This window comes from Myripristis murdjan, chromosome 16 (genome assembly GCF_902150065.1).
Source record: "Myripristis murdjan chromosome 16, fMyrMur1.1, whole genome shotgun sequence".
NCBI lineage: Eukaryota > Metazoa > Chordata > Actinopteri > Holocentriformes > Holocentridae > Myripristis > Myripristis murdjan.
In genome coordinates, this window is record NC_043995.1 from 15,438,786 (window position 1) to 15,461,077 (window position 22,292).

A 22,292-nucleotide genomic window follows, 5' to 3' on the forward strand; every position below is an offset into this window, starting at 1 on the left:
CCACCTCGCTCACATCCTCTCCCACCAATCCTCTATCTGCAGTGGCCTCCTCTGCCTCTAAGCCCGATCATTCAAATACAAAGTAGGGAAAGACGGACAGCCAGAGATTAGAGTTGCTGTGACTTTAAAAGAAGCACGCTGCAGAGAGAGAGAGCGAGAGACAGACAGAGACAAAGACAGAGAGAAAGACAAACTGAAGAAGAGGCTTATCAGGAGAAAATGAGACATTGTATTGATGTTGGATAGGTGGTTGGATACATTGATTTCCTGTTAGGTCTTGCCCAGTTACATACGGCTGATCTGTTACTCAATACAGGTTGAACCAATGTCTCTCACTCAAAGTGTAACCTGGGACACATGATTTGCTCGGCATTGAACTGACAGCACTTAAAGTTTGCTGTCAAACAGGCACTTGGTGGAAAAAGTGGGTAATTAATCATTATAAAACAGACAGCCCCAATCATGAGCTCTAATTGGATGAGACATATTTAAAGCCATTGTAAAACACCTGATAAACACACATCTGTGACCACATACCTAATAATATGCTAGTAATATTAATATGCTAATAAAAAAATGACCACTCACACTGGACTAATTTGTTGCTTAGCAATGACGCTGTTTGAAATGTTACTATTATTCATTTTAATAGAATGTTTATTGGACATTTGTGTTCTTTCTACCCCTGATTTTCAAATAAAAAGGCTCTCTGGAGCAGGCGTTGCCAGACCTGATGCAAAGAACAGCTTCACATGGAGGAGTCACCGCAGAATGTGTGGCCAACAAGCTGACCGCACCAACAGGACAGAGTAACAGCGGGACAGCGGTAAGGTGCCTGTGATTTTCTGTGGGAGGTAAAGGATCTGAGAGAAACCAATTGCTGAGCACCATCTGGTTTGTACAGCTCTTTGTTTAATGAATGAAAGGCAACGACTGTACAATCAAATGCAGCGCCAGACCTTTCAAGGAAAGGAGTGCTGAACACACAACAGACCTGTTTACCTTCTCAAATTCATACTGAAGGGCTGGACATAGCACTAATAAATGTGACATGAATCTGGGCTTTCAGTTTCATCTCGTAACAGCAACTGACATGCTTGTTTTTTCTTTCAGGAACCGTTTGTGCACGGAGATATCTGTGACATAGAATTTTCATTCCCAGGACAGCTTCTTCTAAAACAATTACATGTTTAGTAAAGGAATTTCATTATTTTTCAAGTTTGGAATTCACTGCCTCTTTGGTTAGTAAGGGTCGAATTCTCACCGTCCCAGCTTGCACAGCTGTCCCTGATTTAAGTGTACCTCTCTTTAAATACCCGAATCAAAACAAATTCTCAAAATTCAAAGAATACTCAGTTGCCACTCGTTTTGAATTTAGCAGTAGAATGGAACATTTTTCAAATATTTTCTAAACTCATCTCTGGCCGTCAACCTTTCTTTTCCTTGCAGGACAGAAGCATTTTTCTAGCAAAGGACAAAGAAAACATTATGTTTTCTGCTTAAAGGATGCATTTTCTTGACGCTATAGCCCATATCAGAATGTAGTAGACCATTGAAGTCTACAGTTCTGCTATAATAATGTAGTAAAAAGCTTAAAGTCTGTCAAAAACTTTTAACTGTCCAGCAGGGACTCTCCTGGCCAATGTACTGCTGAAATGTTGGAACTGTTTTGCAGCAACAAACCATTTCTAATCTGCCCAAAACAAAAGAAAAATCACCTTTACTATCAAAGCTTTCAACACTAGTACAGCTTAATACACGGGATGATGTGATTTATGCTGCTGATCATTCTGGAGACATAGCGCACATTGGCGGCCACATGTGGGAAACCACACGGGTATTTGCCAAAGTTATTGTATTTTCCTGCAGACCAATTACAGCACATGTTCTTTCAAGCCAAGAGGCAGGGTCATGACAGAACAATTAGGCCTACAGTTGACTGGAGGGAGGATCACCAAGATTTCAGAGAACACATTCCCCAATAATCCCAATGAAACAAAGTCCCTGAGACACTGAATGCACGGTCACAATTAAGAGCGATGTGATCAAGCCACTGTGACTCTACCATCAATAGCCAGTCAGATTTCCACGCTTCCTTGTTTCCCTACCAATGTGATTCTATGCTCAGCAGTCCCACCTGGCAAGTGCAAAATGGACAAGAATTTGATTACAAGCATTCAAAGCTCCCCAGTAGTATGGTAAGCCATACAGATATGACCAGCGATGATTCCACTTTGAGATACCTACGATTTAATTCTGACTGGTCATAATTCCAGTTGAAGATATCTTTAACTCCCCTCAATTCATGGTATCTACACTGTCCTTTTTAGATAGCTTAAATATAATTTTAACTAGTCACAATGACTTTGCAGATTGTAAATCATGACTGGTCAGAATTAAAATGTAGATATCTCAAAGTGGAATTACAAACAGTCATGATTCAGTTGCATATTTGTAATGACATGAATGGCCAAAAGCATTGTCATTTGTCCTCGGAGGAATGACGTCGTGAATATCTGAAATGTGCTGTCATAACTGAATTATATACAGCTCTAACTTTCGTTTTGAAAGTGATGATGTTATAGATATCTTAAGTGAAAATTCTGACTAGTCATCATGTATTTACTCTAGTCAAAATGATGTTGTTGATATTAGTAATGTTAATTTTGGAGAGTCAAACTATAAAATGTTAAAACGGCTCCCCAGCTCTCTACAACTCTCACTTGAAAAAACTTCTGGGACAAATGACTATAAAACGAATGCATCCATTGTTGGGGTCTGTGATAAGCGTGATTTTACTGAATTATTGCCTGTTTATTTTTAATTAATTCGCGCTTGTCAGCTATCAACTTGTTAAATGTGTGGTATCAACTTGTTAAAGGTGATACCACAGGCAATACCAAAGCTGCAAAAATACATGATTTGCCCGGTCAAAACTTTGTAGCTGAAGACCACTACATAGATGCAACTGGAGCCTCTCACGCCACCCACAATCGATCCCAACAGGGTGAGCCTTCAACTGAGTGGCTGGCAGCGTGAACGCCCTGTTAAAGAGATGAAACACGAGGAGCAAAAAGAGTGAGACAAAGCGACACTGGCTGCAGCAGGCCAGGTACTTCAGCAAAACAAAAACTACAGGCCAACAACAGAACGTTCTGGAAGAAAAGAAACCCGTTTATAGACCATTTAAATAGGGAGTCATAAGCCTGAACCTGCAAATTTAAACAAATGACAAGACGTGCCCTTCTGTGAGCTGCTAAACCGAGGAAGAAAATCTAATCGAAAGAACAAGAAAATCTAATCTGGGTACTGGCAAGTGTGATAACTTTCATTGTTGAGGCAGCCTGAATGCAAACTGTAGGAAAGTAAGACCTCAAACTGTGCATTCCATTAAAGTTAAACAACATCTGAATAAATCCAACATAGAAAGGGGAGTGTGTGTGTGTGTGTGTGTGTGTGTGTGTGTAGAGAGCGAGCTCCACAGCTGAGGCTTGTGATGGAGAAGGAAGAAGGGAAGAGGGAAGTGCGGATGGGGGCTGCTTCACACCCACTGAGCACAGTGCCTGAATTTTATGGTCAGGCTCACACGTACGCATCCATACACACAGACACACACACACACACACACTGGCACTCACAAAATACACATAAAACACAAACGTGCGCAAACACAAACAAAAACACGCACACGCACTTGAGGCAAATTTTGGCATGCTTTAGTGCATCTTTAGGCTATTTGATTTCACACTGAGTGGTTCAGACTTAGGGGATGAGCGATACAAGGCAATGTAACAGAATATTCACCATGAAAAACCCAGTTTATGGTGTAACCGGGATTGCCAGTGGTAACGTCTATAATGTCAATTCCTGGATGTTGAATGTTCATCTGCAGTTTTCTGCAGTGAAGTATTATAGTGAAGAAATATTTATTGTTAGTGCGCTGAAGTAGCATATCACATGACGTGGTGAAAAAAAAAACACATCATGAATGTAGTTGGAAGAACAGAATACTTTCCACTCATATCTTGGGATGTTTGATTTGTAAGAGAACTTATTTTAATCATAATTATAACTAGTCTAATTATCTGTTAACTCTGTCTCTTTCATCTCTTTCTGTTTTTCTAAGGCTGTGTATCGAGTGTTTTGTCGGAGTGGCTGATATTTGGGGTGTTTTAATGGGGCGCTCTCCCTCATGCCTCTCAGAGCATGGAAAGCTGTTCTTTTCCTACTCTACCCCATGCTGGACTGGTACAGTGCCCCGTTCTTAGAGTACAATATAAGATAAGAGATTTGCTGATTTTTTTTTTAAACAAATAGATATGATACTACAATACAAGTTTCACAAGTCTGGCTTTGGCATTTCGTGTGATTTTCCATTCAATGTCCCTCTGACCAATCATAGGGTGGCAGTTTGTAGGGTTGGTCCCGCTGTTGTGGTCGAGCCAAAAAAGCAATAAAAGGTGCATTACTTAAACTGATGAGTTGAAACACTGATACAGGAAGCTTTCGGCAGAGCAGGGGCAGGCGCTGAGCTTTGTGGCTGCAGCCGAATATTTAACGAGCAATTTGCTGTTGCACAACTGTTAAAACATATTCTCTCTTTCCATTCGTACAATCAAAACTAAATCATAAAGGTGTCCAGCTGGCCAGTGGCAAACACCTTTCAGACCTTTAAAACCTATGCATCTGTAACACTGACAACAATATTACCGATCGTACAAGTGCAAAACCATGGCCCATGTTGGTGAAAGAAAGACATTTCGGAGGGGAATTCTAGGTTTGGCCAAGCAACAGGGACTGCTCTCTCAAGACAAGAGAGAACATCCATCTCACAGGGGGACAAAGAAACATTATACTTTAACAGCCACAAAAATTCTCCCGCTGCATTCAGCAAGTTAACCCCAGGCCTTCAGTCTCGTTAAAGGAAAATTCTCTAACCATAATGTACAATCACCAACAGGACATGTTTCCTACCCCGGTGACAATGTAATTTAATGTGTTTGTGTGACATGTGGCTACACGGCAGAACATCTCCATCTTAACGAGCATATTTTTCTGAGAACAAGGTAGAAAAAGGCAGATCAGCCCACTAGCATCAAGAAAATGACACTTGATTCAAGAAAATTCTTGACCCTGCATTAGAAATGAGTGGGAATATCAGATTTTTTCCACTTGATTTAAGAAAAACAAGATTTTAACACTGAATATGAGACTAGATGTCTTGTTAAGCAGGAGATTTTTGCAGTGTAAGTACGCAGAAATAAACAAAGTGAAGTGACGGCCTGATAAGCAAATCTTCTAACACCCAGGATTGACAGCTGGTGGAGAGATAGGCTGCTCTGTGTGTGTGCGTGTGTGTGTGTGTGCGCGTGTGTGTGTGTCCTACCATCTTTCACTCAAAGACAAATCAATTTCTCCACTCTACACCCCAACCCCCCACCCTCCTAAACTCTGCCTCTCACTAGGTTTTCTCCTGGTCTCCCTGCTCTCTGTAATTTAGGCACTCCCACTGTAATAGACACTCCACTCCGGGGCAGTGAGCGGGAACCCAGCCCCGCTGTTATGGCTACTCCCCAAGAATCTCAATCAGCCTCTCAGATACCTACTCACATACTACTACAGCTGGACGGACGCGGCCCAGATTGAAGCCTCTGCTGCAGTGACTGGAAAGGGGATGCCGTCATTAGCACAATGGAGAGAGAGAGAGACAGAGACAAAAAGAGAAAGAGAGAGAGAAAGACCTAGAGAACAAGGAGAGGAGGAGTCAAAGAGAGAGAGAGAGAGAGAGAGAGAGAGAGAGAGAGAGAGAGAGAGACGGACCCACTGCTTCTTGTGGCCAGTCACATGTTACGTGCAGCTTCTGTTCCTCCTGTGGGCATGGGTGTCAGAGTGAAATATGGCACCTAGCCCAAGGCTGTGCCAGGAGCACCATGTGCCCATCTACTCTACTCCCTGGCACAGCACTCCTGCTCCTTCCCCCTCGCCTCTCTCCAGCAGCCCGACAACGTGTCAATCAGCTGCTGACAGGGTGGAGGAGGAGGAGGGAGTCCTCGAAGGATGAGTGCAGTGCCATTAAGCATATTAAAGTTGCGGAGCGTAGATGAAAAATCAAAGTGTGCAGTGACTAAGCTAGGGTTGCTCCCTCGCAGAGTGCTGACAGAGCAAAGCCGTGAAGAAAGGGAGGAGGCGGGGGACTACCTGGGCGCAAACACTGGGGCTGCTGACTGCTTGAGGTTGTTGGGGACAGTAGGATTACATAACAGAAAACACCATAACACCTCAGAGTGATGAAGAGTTTCCTACAGAACTCTGTGTCCTTTCCCCATAAACATACTGTATGCCCCCGTGTCTTTCCTTTCATAGTCCAAACCTTTGGCTTGTAATGTTACAAGAGTGGACCAAGATTTATAATATCCAATAAATCAAGCCATGCTGTTATATCCAATGAATCAAACTTTACTGATATGCTAAGCTTGCCGCCCACAGCTTCACCCTTCTCCCTCTCTCATCAGTCCCCTTCCCCTCTCCCTCACTAGCCCAAGGTGGTGAGGGCTGTGGCTTTGATATCCAGGGGCACAGAGTAAACACACAGCCCTATGATGAGTGGCACGGTTTTTTTTTTTTTTTTTTTTAATCAGCTGTTTATTTTCTCAGTTACAGTGGCTTCATCTGCGTCAGCAGCTGTGGGGTCAGGCACCAGGACAGACAAGAGGAGAGAGAAGGGGTGAAAGGGGAGGGGTGGGGAGGGGGGGGTCCTCTCCTGGGGCACAGGATTTTCAATAGGGAGCATCACAAAGTAGTGGTTGTACACGGGACTGTTTGTGTGTGTGTTTGTGTGCATGTGAGAGTGTGTGCCCAGAGCTGAGAACTGCCTTGTGTGATGAATGTGATGTGTGACTGACAGAGAGAGAGAGAGAGAGAGAGAGAGAGAGAGAGAGAGAGAGAGAGAGAGAGAGAGAGGCTATGACAGGCCTGGACACTCTCTACAAGTCTACAACAACATGACAGAGGAACACACTTTGTCCTCTCTCCCTGGCACTCAGCAATCTGAGCGGCAGCCTGACCTGACCGATCAACATCAATTGTGTATCCAGTCTGACAGTGAGTGACAATTACGAGAAAAATTATATGAGATAACTCTACTATTGTTGCATTTCACTATGCGTCCAAGTCCTGGCCAACATGACTCAGCGTGCTGCCTTTGTCTATGAGGACAGCGGCTAATGGCTGAACACTTTCAGAATTCTCTTACATCTTGGATTATTAAACTTTTCAGCCAGGTACCCAAAAAAGGCAATTCAGCCTCGTCCTGGGGCACACAGTCCCAGAGCAATTGTCATGTGGGGATCAACCTATTTTGGGTCCCAGCCCACAGTTTAAGAAACCAGGTGTTGTATATCTTCTGCAACCATACAGCCACATGCTGCTGCTTCACACACTTGATGCAACATCAACCGAAAGCTACACACACACATCCCATCTCTACTTTGTTGACTAAGACAAGCACTCCAATCTCACACTGCTAGCCTGTGTTCTGTCCAGACCAGGCTGGGAAAGTTGTCTGTAGGAATGCTCATGCAAATATTGACCTTCAATTAGGTGAAACAGACGCCCTTGCATAGGACTGCAATATGGAGGCATCAGCAAAAACATAACACACATAAACAGTCACAGAATATATATAAACATGCAGACACATTCCTACGCAGTGTACACAAACACAAACTGTGCAAATACACCTTAACGCAATTGCTTGTGTGCACTGCAAACCGAAATCAAATGGAAAACAAAATCAAAACATCTTAAGCTTTATAAAGGTAGTTTTGGCCTAGAACGGGATGTCAGCACAGCATCACCAGAGGAGAGCCTTAACAAGAATGAACAATTCACCCCCAATACACGGAAAGACCTAAATCTGTCGAAATTTGGGCTTTTTAAGAAGGTGAGGAGCAAATGACCTTCCCAAGCGACGGCAGTCCACCACACTCCTGCATAATTAACAGCATCTAAAATAACGTGTTCTTCATATGACCTTACCTGACAATGTCAGGCTGCAGCCTGCCTACTGGGACTCTGCAGTAAATAACAAACATACATAAGAATGCACTCCTGCTAATGCATGAGCATTCATCACAGCATATACACATATACATGTATATGTAGATACAGATCAAATGTACTATTTTTATCTCATCAGCTTAGATTGTTAAACTCTTGTGATTAGAGCTGAGCAATGTGGACAAAGCAATACTATTTATGACTGAATATCAAATACCTCGATATCGATATTGTGAAATATTGTAGGGATGACTATTGGTGCTTTCATAAGATATTTATACACAATTTTGATAAACAATCATTACAAATGTGGATGTGATGACTAAGAAAAATGTTCAGAAAATTGCATCCCTTTATTCACTGACTTCAAAACAAGAAAAAAAAAACTTTTTCCATATCATATTGTAATATCCCAAATCCCAGACGATATTCAATAATCATAACTATAAACAGGGGACATTAGATCATGACTGATTAAAATGTGTCCACGATCTGCCTTTACAGAGAGACCAGGAGTACAGTGTTACATTGATACTGCACATTCCTCAACGGTCCTGACACCGCTCACACACACTGGTGCAGATTTTCCACAAAACAGTTAATGTTATTTGCCAAGTTTGCAAAGACACTGCTCGTCTGTCTTCGTATGACAAACCTTTTTAACCAGCTCAAAAGAAAGCATCCCAAAGAGCATGGTCAAAATGAAACTGGGAGAGAATATCACATGAGTGCATCAGCCTCAGCCTCAGCCACACAGCCAGAGGACACAAGGCCAAGACAAACAACTTTGACAAAGGCATTTGAGAAAGGCACACCGTACGATAAGTAAGTGCTGGAAAGAGGTAACAGACGCAGTGGCATGTTACCTGGCTGAGGTAACATGTCAAGGGAGCCAAGGAGTTTCCGCAAATATTTTTCAAACACCGCCATTCCACGGCTGCTGTGACATGATTGAAAACAAAACACACAGCATCCAGTTTTTAAGACAGGAGAACATGACCAGACAGTGAGTCTAACATGGCGAGGGCCTGCAGCTGAACAGCTAGACTGTCCTTTTTGGTTTTGTCTCCATGTGGGGCTATATTCTCTTTAACAGGGAAATTAATTTAGTTGTAATACTCAGTGACTTGCAAAATATCAAGATGATTAAGGAATTGTGATCACATTGTGTGTTGTGAACCTGCCTGAATTTTCTATTTTTTTATTATTTTTTTTATTATTTTTTTTGCCATATCGTCCACCTAATTATAAACTTGATTCGTATGGCACTTTTCAAAACACCGTTTAGTGCTTTGGTCTCATATCATGATATTGATGTGATATCAACACATCGCCCAGCCTTATTTCTTATGCTTTACTAGAGAGTAGTGAAGAGCATGACCCAAAAGATAAAATGAGAGCGAGAGAGAGGATGACATGTGATGCCAACTGGGAGGTGCACTCGAACCTACAGCACTGCAAGCACAGCCGGCACACCCCTGAGCACCCCGCAAGCCAACATGTTTCATGGAGTGAAGGCACACCAGACAAGACAGCACTCCTCAAGGCTGAGCATGGAGCACTGCAGACAGACAGCACCGTAAGAGAGACAGGATAACACATCTGGATTTGACTGAGGGCTGTTCCACGGATTTCACAGGGCTTTTTACAAAGTAGTGCTGGTGAGGGGGGGTGGGGGTGAGTTCAGCCGCTCTGCTTCAGTGACAGAGACATGGCTGGGGAGGATTGTGTTGGAGCATCGCCCGCCGCCTCGATTTGCTCGGCAGATCCGCGGCAGGGCTGGAAGGATTTTCCCCCAAGCCGTCTTACCCTCCCACAGAGCAGAAATCCCCTCCGATCCTCACTTGCTTTTCCACTCCCAGTTACTGCAGGGACGCCTTACACTCTGAAACAAAGGACTCCAGTAGAGACCTTCCCTGATGGAGTAGAGGAGAGGAGAGGAGAGGAGAGGAGAGGAGAGGAGAGGAGTCTGGGGAGGGAAGATGAAAGAGGGTGCCAGAGAGATGCAAAAGAGTGGATATGTCTATGTCTCTCTCACGTCATCATTCTTTCTCTAAGTTTCATTTCACTGGGCCTCGTTCACCAACATCTTCCTATATTTTTTCTTAATTTTTAATTTTTTTTTTTTACTTGAGGAAAGTCCTAAGAAAAGTCTGCATCAGATTCCTAACATGTTTTTTAGGCACAGAATTGTTTGCACCACTGTCCTCGTAAATTGAAAGCACGTGCCAGTTGATCCTAATTAGTGTATATAAACACCCCATAAAAGGAAGTGAGAATGCCCAAACATAAGTCTAAAGAGGGTGGAGCACCTGACTCCAAACGATTTTTTTTTTTTTTTTTTTTTAAATTTCAATAGTTCTGAAGTGGAGGTCCTGCTGCAGGAGTTGAGCACCAAACCAGCTGTCACATTTAGTAGTAGTAGAGGTTTAGTAGTGGATGTAACATAACAGAAAAAAAGATGCATGGGATGCTATTATTCATTCAGTAAACACTGTATCTGGAGAAGGAAGCACAACTGGTGAAGTTAAAAAAAAATGGTTTGATCTGAAATTTGAGGCCATATATATATATATATTTATATATATTGGATGACAGCCATTCCAATTAACATAACTGATGTGAACTGAAGTGTTGGTGTAGTGTTTATTTTAAAAGACAATAATGCTTTGTAAAATAATGAAAATATTGATTAAAAATATTAAATAAATGATGTAAATATTATTGTAACTTAAATACTATAATATTACATGTAAGATCGAAGAAAACACAAGCCATTCTGTTCTTACCTATGAAGAAATCTCAAAAAATAAAACAGTGAATGTCAGAATCCTCATGAAAACTGTGTAAGCGGATTTTTGTAAGAAATTTCTTCATCAGAACAGTTGGTGAATGAGACCCAATGAGCTTTAATGGCATAAGAACAGCTCAATATATATACTCTAGACTTTTATAGAAGTAATGACACATTGATAATAGCATAACATAAAAAAATCACAATAACGGTAATACTGTAATAATTCAGTAGCAAACTACAGCAAACTATAGCAAAGCAAACTATAGAGACCAACAGCCCAACAGCCCCCCCCCCCCCCCCCCCCCCCCCCCCCCCCCATGCTTACACACACAACCATGGGGAGTAAAACAGAAGCTTGGGCAAGACAGATGCAGTGACTCAGGGATGCCAAAGAGCGAGAGAGAGAGAGTGAGATGCATTGAGAATAGCTGAAAAATGAAAGTGAGAAACATATTTGAGAAGAACTCACTAAGGAGGTAAAGCAAGAGGAAAACCACAAGTTTTCGCTGCAGCCCCGCCGTTAATAAACAGATTTGTGCGGTGAAGAGACACCTGGAGATTGTGAAAATGCAATGTGTGTGGAGGGGTGTGGTGCCAGGGCATCCTGGGACCGAGAGAGAGCGAGAGAGAGAGCGAGAGACACAGGATGGGGGGATATCTACTCGTGAAATATAATACCTTGCCTGCAACACCGATCAATAAATATGCTAGGCGTGTGTCTATGGCTAATCTTTCGAGGCAACACACAACCTCGCTCGAGAGTTATGTGCCTGCCCAAGTGAAGGTGAGGTTAACTTCATTCAAAATCTCTACCTCCAGTAATTGCTCAGCCATTTCATGTGTATTTTCACTTTATCAGATAGTCATCTGCCTCTCCCTAGCATAACACAATCCTCACCAACCAGATTCTGGCCAAGCCCTTCCCACAGACATACCTGTGGTGTGAAGCACACAGTAGCTTACACTATTACACAACAGTGGCCACCAAGGAAAGCACACACACACACTTTGCCACTGTTGACACCGACAAGTAACAGACACATAATAATATAAGGTGCAGAAAAACACACAATTTAATTTGTTTGAGTATGATGCATTAAGGTTCAGTACTAGTTCAAGTTGTGGCAACGCAGTGAACTTGTAACCTACTCTGGGAGGAAAACTTCCACTACAAACACCAAACGCCTCAACATTCCACTTGGCTACCAACTGTGCCATGGGAGGTAATGATTAACTATGATGAAGGGAGTATTTTGAGTAACCTCTCTGCTTTGTGCCCTCTTCCTGCAGAACCTGCACTGCCTGCCCTGCTGTACGTATATCATTACATAATGTGGGCCGGCCCGTACTGGAGCCAGCCAGGCAGCCACACTAACACACATCCAGACTCTGCTCGCTAGCAAAGACAAGGAAATTCTATCTTCCTTTGAAGGGAAGCCAACACGCTGCCCTGGGTGAGAGGTTGAGTCCGGGCCAGCCACTGATAGACCAGCCCACCCTGTGACACACATACACACAAATACACACACACACACACACACACACACACACACATTGACCCACGTGATATAGGAGCAGTGCCACTGCATGGACTGCACACCAGGCCACAAGACTAAATGACAAAAAACATTCAAATGTCTTGACAACGGAGCTATTCAGAGTTCATAACAATGTGGGAGGATGACTGCAATAAAATTATTAGGCTAGTGGGGCATTTGAGAGGATGCCAGGCCGGCACTCCTGGTCTCCATTTAGGATTGAATGTGTGTGTGTGTGTGTGTGTGTGTCCAGGGCCTTGTTCCTGGTTCACTGTGGTCTCAGCACCACAGTGGTTCTATTCTTCCCTGGTGTTTCAGAGAACAGGATTAATGACCAGCGGCATGGACATGAAAAGGTTGTGTCCACCAGCCACTGGGATTACACAGTATGTGTGTGTGTGTGTGTGTGTGTGTGTGTGTGTGTGTGTGTGCGTGTGTGTGTGTGTGTGTGTGTGTGTGTGTGTGTGTGCATTCCCCTATCCACTGGTAGGACCAAGGGAAAGCAAGGGAAACTGATAACAATGATATCCCTCTCACACAAAAGGAAACTGTGCCCCTGTATGCCATTTAATATTTATCTGTAAAGACAGCCATGCACAAAGCAGACACACAGGCTGGATCATCAGCCACGACCCTTGTTCGACCTTTCAACTAGGGCTGAATACAGGCAAAAACCTCACAGTACAATACACATCACAATAAACGGGCCACAATACATTGCAATATTTTGCTGAACTGACTGTATAGACCTTAAAATATAACCTACTGCATAACGCCTGGGTAGACTAATAAAATACACACACATTCCCATTATAATTTATTACAACAGAAAGGCAGATGTCATATCATATGAAAATAAAACCCAAAATCAATACATATCAGTACAAGAAGGTAGAGAATTGATATCAATCCATAAATCGTGTAATTAAAGAATTTTCACTTCAAGGGTTCAGACTAAACTGTCATTCTACCTGATGAACAAAAAAAATGCTTAGGTGAAATTCACAATCCTGCCTTGATCTCTCACTCCAGTCTATCCATGGTTATCTAACTTTAACTAACTTGAGGAGGTGCACGAGCACACGCATGTGTGTGTGTGTGTGTGTGTGTGTGGATAGGGGAAACTCAGAGGCTATGTAGTCCGGCTGGAGTTTCACATGACCATACGAGAGATGGAGAAGGGGAGAGGTATGTAAGGTGAGTGTGTATGTGTGTGTATGTGTGTGTGTGTGTGTGTGTGTGTGTGTGTGGGGGGGGGCGGAGGGTGGGGGGGGGGGGGGGGGGTAATGTGTGAGAGAGAGTGAAAGTAGGGATATATAAGGTGTTGAGTGGTTCTGTTAATTAGCAGAAAATGGCTTTCCCATCTGGAATCTTCACACACACACACACACACACACACACACACACACCTGACTGATGTCTCCACTAGTTGGTGTGACTGACTAAGAACTATGTCTCGCCTTATTGTTCCTGAGCAAACTCATTGCACAAATCCACAGCTCTGATTTTGAATACCAAACCTTTTGGTAATGCACTCCTGGCTATGAAACTGTTGACTGGCAAAATAAAAACAGGTCCTACAATTGTACGCACAATAACACATTCACATTCCGCTTTAAATCACAGTAATTATTCTTAACAAGCCAATATCTCCTTAACGTTTCTGCCAAGTTACAATGGTATAAAAACATCAAAGCAAGTCTGACTTTGAGCTTTTATCCCTATCCATGTAGTACCCATAAATGGCAGTAATCCTTAAAGCCTAGCATTTTTTTTAATGATCAAATGCTTTACGATGTCAAACAATCTTAGAAATTTGCAAGGAAATGGAGCAGAGTTTCCTTGGCTCCCTGCTGAGCTAGCGCCTCTCTCCTCAGCCAGCACCACAAGTGGTCTTGATCCAGGCCAGAGTGGAGCACTGCTAGACTGCCACTTTGTGCTGATTCAATAAGAAATAATTGCATATTGGCGTGTCTCCACTCAGCCCCCCTCACCACCACGGTCAGACACATAACTATAGTATATTTACGTGCAGTACTACCATAGCACGGGGTAAAGCTGGGAGAGGACACTGCAGCACTGATGATGTTGCTGCTTTAAAACATCATCTCTGTTGTGTTTGATTGGATGGGCAGTTGCACGTTTCCAGGCACTGCGCTGGAAACAAGTGGGCTCCGCTGATATCATAAACAAAGTATTTCTCAGCAGAACCTGGCTTCACAATACATCCTCGATTGAAGAGTGAGAAACAGGTTCAGCACAATCCCAAAAATAGTCGTTAGCAACATTTTCCTTGCATCACCTCTGTGCCAAATTGCATCAGAGAAGACAACAAGCACAATGAATTCCCCACATGTCAGGTTGGTTATTTTCCTGGCTTCTCCCTCCTGCCTTTGAAATAATTTGTTTTACATCAGGATGCCGGGACAAATTAATGAGCAAAAAATAAAAGGGATCTGAGGTGGCACAAGTTTGACGATGGCGAGCTGTCAAACAATATAACTTGATGCATAGAGAATTTACAGCTCAAGACAGACAGATAGATAGAAAATGATTAGAAGAATGGAAAAAAGTGAATAGTCTTCTGACCAGAATGCAAGATGTGACACTCTTGTCACTCAGGACAGGATGTTGTTAATGAGATATAAGACATAAGATAAAGAGACTGTCATGAATGGATAAATTGCTAGTAATTAATTGTGTAATTTCTTGAGTTACAAAAAAAAAATAAATAAATAAATAAAAACTGCATCATGCCACGCAGCAGCCATTTGACCTGAAACACCTACTCTTCCTATCTGTATGCAAATGAACAAGTTTCTCCATTCAGCAATAACTCTGTCATTTACGGAAGCGTAGAGCTGCCAGACCAAGAAAATAAAAACCGAGAGGCTCAGTATCACGTAATTACGTAAAAAGTTTATTGTTATAACAATATATTTTCACGCTATAACGTGAAATTATCACGTTATTTCATTATATGATGTTTTTTCACGTTATAACGTGAAAATATCACGTTATTTCATGATATGCTTTCACGTTATAACATGAAAGTATCACGTTATTTCGTGATACGACTTTTTCACGTTATAACGTGATAGGTATCACGTTATTTCGTGATAGGAATTTTTCACGTTATAACGTGATAGGTATCACGTTATTTCAAGATAGGAAATTTTCACGTTATAACGTGAAAGTATCACATTATTTCGTGAAACGTGTTTTTGTTTACTGTCTGCTGGCCATCTGTAAATCATGGCTGCTTTACATGATGCCATTAGATCATATTTCATGCTTGGCTTGAGACATGGGGAGATTTTACAGTTATTGGGCTCCGTGGATGACATTCATATAAGCATGCGTACCCTGAGAAGAATTTTGAAAACAATGGGATTATACCGGAGGAAAAACGAGTCGGACCCTCTTGAGGTAGCGTCATTCCTCATTGATCAGCTGGAGGGACACGGCCGGCTGCATGGATACAAGCTCCATCACCTCAACTGCATCCAAGCTGGATATGTTGTCACCCAAAGTACAGTGTTTCTCGACCCCCGCGGTGTTGAACAGAGACGGAGAAATCGCCTAGCAAGGCGATTTCTCCGCGGGGGTCGAGAAACTTTAACAAATGCCTCACTGTACTTTGGGTGACAACATATCCAGCTTGGATGCAGTTGAGGTGATGGAGCTTGTATCCATGCAGCCGGCCGTGTCCCTCCAGCTGATCAATGAGGAATGACGCTACCTCAAGAGGGTCCGACTCGTTTTTCCTCCGGTATAATAATGGCATCATGTAAAGCAGCCATGATTTACATATGGCCAGCAGACAGTAAACAAAACACGTTTCACGAAATAATGTGATACTTTCACGTTATAACGTGAAAATTTCCTATCTTGAAATAACGTGATACCTATCACGTTATAACGTGAAAAAGTCGTATCACGAAATAACGTGATACTTTCATGTTATAACGTGAAAGCATATCATGAAATAACGTGATATTTTCACGTTATAACGTGAAAAAACATCATATAATGAAATAACGTGATAATTTCACGTTATAACGTGAAAATATATTGTTATAACAATAAACTTTTTACGTAATTACGTGATACTGAGCCTCTCGGTTTTTATTTTCTTGGTCTGGCAGCTCTACGCTTCCGTAGTCATTAAATCTTATTGTGAATAAAACTCTCTCTCTCTCTCTCTCTCTCTCTCTCTCTCTCTCTCTCTCTCTCTCTCTCTCTGTGTGTGTGTGTGTGTGTGTGTGTGTGTGTGTGTGTGTGTGTGCCAGCTGAAGGGGGGCTGGGTAACGTGGCCTTACATTACAATAACTGTTTGAATGACTTCACGTGAGGCAATGCACGCATTGTCGCCCGCACAGCAGCCAAAATAAACCCATCAAACATATTTTGACCAACTTAGCATACCTATCATATGACACAGCGCATCAACGGGAGTACAAAAAGCATGATGTCATCCCTTAAAAATCTGGCAAGTGTAGGTGTAGCCTATTCGCAGATGTGACGTGGATCACATGTTCTGGATCCACAGTTTGTACGCATCGGAGTCAGCGTTAATGCACATATCCACCGGTTCGTTAAGGACAGTGCAAACCGGACTGAATAGGTAAATGATGAGGCGCATGTTGTTGCCTACTGTATGTGCTGCGCCGCCGCTACTTCAGGCAACACTGCGCGTAGTTTGCATTGGACCGCGGCGGTCCCAAAATCCCACTGAACTGACTGGTACTGTAAAATTCAGCCGCTCCATGCAGCCCTGTGGCACATTTTCATCACCAAATAAGCAGCTCAACTTCATGGCACACTGTTACTGTAACAAATATGGTGAGGGATCCTGCCCTCAACTTCACACCAGATGTAATGTCTTCTATAACTCGGCCACAATCTTCCTGTCGGTGGTGACAGCTCCATATGACAATCGAAATAAAGTAATAAACAAACAGTAATTTTATATTTACGGTTAATATTTACCAGCTTGATATAGTGCGGGCGATGCAGCCATTTATCCCGTAGCGAAAGGGCCAGAAGTCCGCATTTCCTGGATTATGTTGCGTTGGGTAGAGATGATTTTGGTTTCCACGCTTCTGGGGAGGGAGAGCGAGAAAGGATCGGGGTGCCTCCCACTGTTTTGTCAGACCGGACAGCGATGCCACATTCAGCTGATCGCCACAACAAAACAACATCTCGCCCTACGCACAACACTCCCGAGTCTCAGCCGCACCACCCCGCGCGGCAGGTCCGGAGGACGCCGCCCCCCTCTCCGCCTCCACCACTGGCCTGGCGCGTCGAGCCCGCCTGATGAATAATCATGAGATAGTACCAGCGGGCATTGGTTAACAGGAGCATTTCCTGGTTAATACAAACTAATCTAATTAATTCTGATTAGCCAGTTAAGCCCAGTCTCGTAAACGAGGCCAAAATCCAATATGAGTTTTTGTGAGAGTGATGGTGGTTATCGTACATCCCTCCTCGGGATGGTCCTGCAGTAAGTCTACTGCTGGTTTATTTCAATTTCCTCCTGCCTCATGCAGCAGTATTTCACCGGGACAGGGTGACGGCATGATTTGCTAGGTATGTCCTGACCCCTCCTACCCCCCACCTCCCGCCCCGACACTGCATGGTTTTCTGCAAGAATGAATAGCCCTACCTTGGGAGATGAGGAGATGCTGACATCGCACCACCCACAAGGGAACTAGAACAGAGGTCAGGATCTGAGAGCATGAATCAATTAACTTCTCCAAGGTGGTTCAATGCACACTTATAAGGTGGGACAAAAGAGTTTTGCATTTTGCGCACATACCCCGCAGAGTGCATTTCCTGCTGGTCTGATGATACCAACAGCCTCCACACCTGACCTGAGGGACCAAGAGGTGGCAAGAAGTGGTAAGGGGTTAGATAGAGTAAAGGTCACTGAGAAGCAGTTGGGGTAGATGGCAGTCTGTGTCCTGGCTGTGACTGCATGCTACCTTGGAGATCAAATGGGGCTCTAAAGGCCAGTGGACATCAGGGCTCACAGGTGGTGGTGTTGGCTGGCAGCCGCAGATCTTTTCACCTGACTCACACCATCGTCATGGTGACACAGGTAGCCCAGGGAGAGATAAAGCTGTTCTCAATCACCCCTGAGGACCATCAAATGAACAGGGACAATGCCAAAACAATGCCCATCAGCACCCAGAATGAGCTGCATTGTGGGTTTCAAGGTGTCTAGTGGAGGAGAAACTGATTTAGAGTCAGTAACTGTTTTGTTTTGTTTTTCGTTTTGTTTTGTTTATTTCTCTCTGCATATGGATGAGTGTACAGTTAAGTCTTACTCCTGGTGTCTCATGCTTTCTGAGCCGTCTGTGCATCTGCATCAAGGACTCTTTTGTTCCCTGAGTTGAGAGCAGCACCGCAGCATAGAGAGAAGGGAAGGAAAGGGAAAGTGGGAGGGAGGGAAGTGGGGAGAGGGGTGGGAGAGGAGAGGAGAGGGACGCAGCAGAGAAAGAGAGTGGGAGGAAGTGAGAGACAGAGCAGGAGACGGCGGAAGGAGCACAGGGACACGCTGTGGTGTGAGCTCTCCGTACTGCTACAATATGATTCTGACAGGCTTATGTAACCAGGCTGGCCTGGCATTTGGCTCACAGCAGACGCCGGCTGCAATGCCTGTTATATAACTGCATTAGCTGCTCCTCTGAGCTGAGAGAGAGCATGCGCACAGAATAGCCCTACACACACACACACACACACATGCACACACATGCACAGACTATCAGACTTCAAGCTTAGGACAGTAGCTGCATTGCACTGCAGCCAGCGAACACTCAAAATGGGATGTCCTAAAAATCCAGTGGAAGTTCAGGTATCTTCAAGTTATTAGAGTCTAGCAGATCTGAGACCCTCTTTTTTACCTGTTGTGGAGAAACAGAGATGCAACTCGGCACAATTAGTCTGACAGTCACCAGCATCTCCTCTTCCTATCACCCAGCGACAAGTTCCCCATCCTGAAAAGCCTAATTGGGGCTTAATTTTGGGTAAATGTTTCCAGTGCACATATGCCAGCAGGGCCCAAACTCAATTACCTCCCCTGCATGGAGAGTATAATTTAATGTGCCTGGATCCCGCATTTAAAACACAATTACACCTCAGACAGGCATTTCCAGTCATTTTGTCAATAGAGTTAGTCGGGGAATCACAATCCTGTCAAAACACTGCTTATCCAAATCTGTAGCTATAGTCAAACAGTTGCAATATTCAGGATTATAGTAACATAAAACACTGAAACAATATTGGAGCGCTATAATGATCTATCTCTTGGACAGACAAAACATCTTGACCTTATTTTTGACAAATGAATGCAAAATGAAGTTAAAGGATGACATTTCAAAACTACCGTGGGAAAAGGGAAGTGAAGATTAAGGTCAGGGATAACACTGTAAGTGATAACCATTGTTTCAGTCAATCTGCAATTAAAAATCCCAGGATGCCTAACCAAGCATGGCAGCAGAGTTACACTAAGTGGTTCATAATCAGCACTTTACAGCCTCTGATCTCTTATTACAGTGACAAATTACATCTGATGATAACAGGAAATGAAGGTGGGATTTATGACACTCAAGTCAATTGCCAAAGAAGGAAGAGTGTCTTAAATTTGTCCTAGGAGAAAAACTCAGTTCACTGTATGCAACCTGATGATAACAGAAGGAATAAACATGGAATTTACGATGCTTAGACAGTTTGTTCTCAGATGTTATTGGCTCTGCTCGGAAGTTGTAAAATTTTGGATGGGGCTAATGGAAGAGGACTGGAAAAAACTGCTTTTGCCTCACACTGAGAGAGGCAGCTGACTATGTTGTAAGTGCTTATTATATGCGATAACTTTCTCAATTACTGAGGGAAATATTAAGCAATAAAATGTAAGAGCCAGGGCAATTGTTTGAGGAGTGCTGTCTGAGATTATGTTAAGGCAGGCCAAAGAAATCAAAGTCAAAATGACAGATTTTTAAGGGATGCTGTCTGTCTCTGCTATTCACATTAAAGGAGTAACTACACAGCTGTTGGATGGAGGAGAGATACCATGTCATGAATATACTAAATAACTGCGCATTTTATGAAGATGATTGCACAAGACCCAACTGACTCACAGAGCCAAGCTAAAAGTCAGGCCAGTGTAAACTTTAACAAAGACAGGACAGGACTTCCACTTTAACGCCACTCAGGCAATGTGCAGTGTTCGAGCTTCACAGTAAGTCCAGTGGAGAAACACCAAGAGGGTCAGAGAGTTTACACAAAAAAGACTAGGTTTGCAACTTTCAACACTGAGAAATAAGGAATGCACCGCAGAGAGCATTTGTAAAGGCACAGAGCACTTTTTTCCCCACCATGTTTTTTGCTCTTTTTTCGTGCAGTTTGCATCTTTTGCTCTCTTCTTTCAGTGAAACCTTGTCTTATTTTGGTGCATTGTTACATAATATTCCCTAATCATGTTGTCTGTTCATATATGCAACACTTTCAAATTTCTGGCAATTCCATATAGGTGTAAGCCTTAGTGAAGAACCACGTGACATGTACATCATATCATGGCTAATCCAAGTTTCTGATTCTGATCTCCAGTTGTCCACACTGGATGTGACGTCTCCTCCTTGACATATCTTGGAAGGGATAATCAAGTGATTACCAGGCTCTGACACAATCCATCAGCTTTGGATGGCCATCGATAGGCTGACAGAGGGGTGGTGTTGGAGGAGGGTGGAAATCGACCGGAGGTAGTGTGTCCTGAGGAGTTCCAGACGGTGCCAACTGGAGCTGGTGACTGGAGCAGCCAAAGTCAACAAGCCCCGTCTGCCAGCCGGGCAAGAAGGAAATAACACAGCAAAGGCTGCAAGCACTGGCACACAGTACTCTGTAACAGTATAAGAGACAGGTCAGGCACATCTACTATGGTCTATTTATCCCACAAATCTACAGTGAGAGAAAGCGGTACGATCCTATCAGAACTTTACAAAAACTCAAATCGTTTTTTTCTTGTTGACCATAGACTTTCTAAAACCTGAAAGCATCGCCGAGTGAAAAGAAGACGAATTGTTCTGGTTTAACACCTCCACTTGCCAGATTCTGTAAAACCACAATTAATGTTTACCAGATTAACAAGGACTTGCTGTCCACAATGACTTCTGTCACAGGTATGTTATTGGCAGTCAGCTCTCAGCACAGAGCTAAGACAGAGATATCAGCAACACTACTGTGTCACTAGTCAAACTAGGGTTATTTTTAGACATAGGTCTGATTAAGCAGAAAAAACATCACCAAACTGTTTGAGAAGGGGGCAGTTCCAGAGAAAAGTTGTGTTAAGAGTTTAAGCAGTCGACAGGGAACCACTGCAGGGGGTGTGGCAGAGCAGGGCTGAGTGCTAACACAGTCCTCAGGCATACAGTGCTTGCTGCACAGCAGCGTCTCAACCATGTGGTTTGCCTGACTTGTTTATCAAGGCAGGTTTCCATACCTTATTTTTCACCCAAAGTAGAGAACATTTTGTGCTGTCCCTGTTTGACCCTCTTAGGTCACCAGTTCTGGTACCTGTCCAGACTAATCTCTGGGCTTTGTGGTGGTTAGGAGGGACCCATGAGCAGAAACTGATGGAAATGCTATCATACAGTATGGCCTGCACCCTGATAATGTTCTCATTCTAGAGGCCCACTAAAGGCAAGGAGATTTAACGAGTCAGTATAATCACAAATATCCACAAGACACCTCAACTGTCTCTTTTTCACTTGTAGAAGCTTTTTTTTTAAACACTTTATAGTGTACTCATGCAGACAATATCAAATAATCATAGTCCTTGTATTATAAACATGACATTTCTCTCATGCAATACACCTGATAAAGCTCCCACTGAGACAATG

The 22,292-nt window shown here is 43.2% G+C and overlaps 1 protein-coding gene across 1 annotated transcript in view; it reads right to left on the reverse strand.

Moving 5' to 3' along the window:
* Nucleotides 1–17,635, reverse strand: part of hivep3b (HIVEP zinc finger 3b) — a 47,547-nt gene extending 29,912 nt beyond the window's left edge. The window contains exon 1 of the mRNA XM_030073310.1: nt 17,386–17,635. The gene's annotated coding sequence lies outside the window, so the exon portion shown is untranslated. The remainder of the gene's footprint in view (nt 1–17,385) is intronic.
* Nucleotides 17,636–22,292: the final 4,657 nt, after the last annotated feature.